Consider the following 3633-nt stretch of genomic DNA (forward strand, 5'->3'; position numbering starts at 1 on the left):
TTGCTCATTCCCAGGAAAAGAAAAAGAAAGATTTCAGGGCAGAATGGGCCAGAAAAAAGAAAAGGAGAGGGGGGAGTGGGGGGGGGGGGGGGGGGGGGGAAGAGAGAGAGAGACACGACTGTGAGTGATAAGATAGGATGTTGTGTGAAAAGGTTATTTACAGAACTTTCCAATCCAGGCACTGGTTCTTCCCAGTATGCCCAGTACTCCCACAAAGCCCCTGGGCAAAGCCCTTGCCAACATGAAGTAAAACCAGCATGAGGAGATCCATCAAAAGAGAGGACAGAATTGTACTAGATAATCAGTCAAGCTCTTTGCCAAAATTAAAGGAAAATTTTGCAAACTTCATTCCAGCCCTGTGTTTCTCCTGTCACGTGGTTATGGCTGTTGAAATGGCAACATGAAACAGGAAGTTCATGTAATAGGGAGGGATGTGGTTCTCAGCACAGTCACTTGAACTGAGAAAGATTATAAATCCTGCATGTTCTGCTAACTTGCGAGATTTCATTACACAAACAGAGAAGGTATTAACTACAAAATCTTCTTCCTTCCCCCTCCTTGCTCTCTTCTATGCTCTGCAGCTGGGTATGTTGCCATGGCAGCTAAAACCCCACTGACACTCAAAATGGTGAGGTGCCAAACACAGCACCTTGGAGCAGATTTCTGTTTTCCTAGACTTAATACAAATTATTATCCATTCCTTCATTATATCTCCATTTTGGGTTCTTAATGTGGCTGGAATTTTATTACACTGCACGTAATTCACATTTTGTTCTTTAATATGTCTTGTATCCTTACTTGGCTGGTTTGGAAACTTGGAAATCTCTTCTCCCCTTTTCTAAGAGATATCAGTGTGTCTAATAGCCCATTGCGATTAGGAGAACTAAGAGTTCTTTCAGCCTCTTTCTGACAGCAGCTTCTAGCCTGTTTCCTTCAATTATTAGGAAAATGGAGTTTACACAGTACAGTATCTGTACTAGTTTTGCCTAATCTTTAATCTTTGTTGCTGACCTTGTCTCCTCCAATGACTTCTGACAAACTTCCATTTTTCTGCCACTGGTAGCCTTCACCACAATGTCCTTTAATATAGGTGAAGTTCATATTCAGAATAGCATATTCATTATATAAATCTCTTTCACATAATTAATCTGAGACCCCATTACACTACAAATTTTATCAATAAGCTCTGGGGCATAGTTCTCAACCCTGAGAGAAAAAAGAAAGAAAAAAAAATGGGGGGGGGGGGGTGTTATGCAGTTTAAGATGAAGTAATGCTTTAAAGAATGAGGCCTATCAGGTTTAGTGCAATGTTCTCATCATTTCTGGATTTTTGTGTCACTGTAAATCCTCAACATCAGCTTACTATCACAGTTGGTCTTTTACTGGAATTTCTTTATAGACCCTTTTCTGACTTCTTTATAGGTGTAGATAATATCTTAACTGGAACTTTACCAAAACCACCCTAAGGGAGATGTTTTTCATTATGGAAAGTTTTCTTACACCTTCCAAATGAGCATTACCATTCACTTATGAGCTAATTGTAACAGTCCTCAGCAACAGTCATATCTATTTCCTCTACAGTTATTTTCCAGAAGCTTGAAGAAAATGAACAGAAGATCCTCCCTAAAACTAACTCAGTGAGTCCATCTGGCAGAGGAGAAAGTGTCATCCAGGTAGGAGTTTATCGATCTCACAAACCTCCCACACAATAGATATTGCATAGGAAGGTGATGCAGTAGATCTCCTAGTTTGATTTATTAATGAGAACTGAGACATGGGAAACAAATCACTACCAATTCTGATGCAGCACATGACACCTGTTATGGCAATCCTCACTCTGATTTCTCTTTTCACTGCCTACCACAGTAAAGCACTGCTGAAGCACAATGTCACAAGACTCCCTGAAAGCTCACTAGACAATTAATCAAAGAAAGATTTTGCTTTCCCATAGTCCCAAAAGAAATTGCTTACTTATAATGCTTATTCTATAATTGAAACAAAGCCTTGAAAGCAGATATAGGACAAAGGATCAGATAAATGCTGTTCCTCAAGGTCTGTTTCCATTTTCTTTGCATTCCTACTTTGTGTTTTTTACAGGAAATTAGAAGCCAGACCACCTTCATTTCTAAAGTACAGGGTTAAATGAATTACATTTACAAAGCCTAGTCTAGCTATGGTGAATAGCTGGGACAAGAGTAATCTTAATGCATAGACAAATCAATACTCTAATCACACAGCAGGTTTGTGAGTAAGTATTTAAACCATCCAACAGCAGGTCTCTAAGGTGAAGCTCCACAGAACTGGCTGCTGCTTCTTTAAGCACATTTCATGAAAAAATGCTAACCTTGTAAGATCTCAACTCCCTCCACCCCAAATAAAAACAACAACAAAACAACACCAGTGTTCAGACACATGAATTTTTTCTTTTGTAAAAGGTGTTATGTCAAAACATATTCTAACAGACATTTAGGAGCTTGCCTGCAAATATAAACGTTACACTGAAACCTGAATACACACATAAATACTGCAAAGAAACTTTTGGTTTTATCTGATAAAAGGAAAATATTGACTTAAAAAAAAAAAAAAAAAAAAGAGAGAGAAACCCAGAAAACATATAAGCAAGATTTTGATAGACCATGTTGTCATTTTATCTTAAAATTTGAGATCATGTGATTTCTATGGTCTGACAGAGAGCACATTCTCAAGCCATAGAAAGCAGAGCTATGTACAGACTTCCAGCAGAATGAGTTCTCAACTACTTAGCTTGACACTTGATCAAATTATCTTTTATTATTTTATTTATGTTACTCTGTGAATGCTCCAACTCTGAGCTGCCCTCTTGTGCCTTCAATGATTCATGCAAAAGGAGAGACAGTTGTGGCAGTAACTGCTTGTGGCCCAGAGTCCCCCTACTGTGGTGAGCTCCTAAACCCTCAGAGAGCACAGTGCAGGAGTGAAGATGCAGAAGACAAAAACAAGCATTTTGTCTGTAAAGTAATAGCAAGTAATAACTACCTTTGAGGGAGAGGAACTGAAATCATTCATGATTGCTGAAGACCATGAAGGAAGTTTGTGCAGAGCTCAGGAAAAAAAAAATCAAACAGATCCAGATCTGAATCATTGTCCAATGAGCAGTAAGCTCGAGGCATTCCACCACCCTTGAGTCTGGAAATGCAGCTGCCAGAATAAAAGCAATTTAGAAAGCACAATGGGTTGGAAGCAACAATTTCATTTAAAGAAACATCTCTGAGTATAATTTCACTTCAAAATATATGAAAAATACATTTTTGCTTTTTGTGATTCTCGGGGAATTAAATAGTTTGGAGTCAGTGATAAGCAGATGCAGCAAAGATGTTTGCAATTAGCTGATAAAGCGATCCTTGTTAGACAAATAAATGAATAGGAAAACCACTGTCAGAACAAAACTTGCATATTGGAGAACCAGAGATACACAGTGGCTATTAGAAGCACTTGAGGAAATAGCAGTTGGAGTTCAATTTAGCACTTGCTGCAGCCCTACAATGGAACACCACCACCTTCACCATGTATGTTCTCCATGCTAGGTTAATATATAGGAGCATACTCAATGGCTGTAGATTATCTTGAAAGCAGTCGCACAAGGTAACCAAGTAA

Source organism: Anas acuta, chromosome 1 (assembly GCF_963932015.1).
Source record: "Anas acuta chromosome 1, bAnaAcu1.1, whole genome shotgun sequence".
In the NCBI taxonomy this organism is placed as follows: Eukaryota; Metazoa; Chordata; class Aves; order Anseriformes; family Anatidae; genus Anas; species Anas acuta.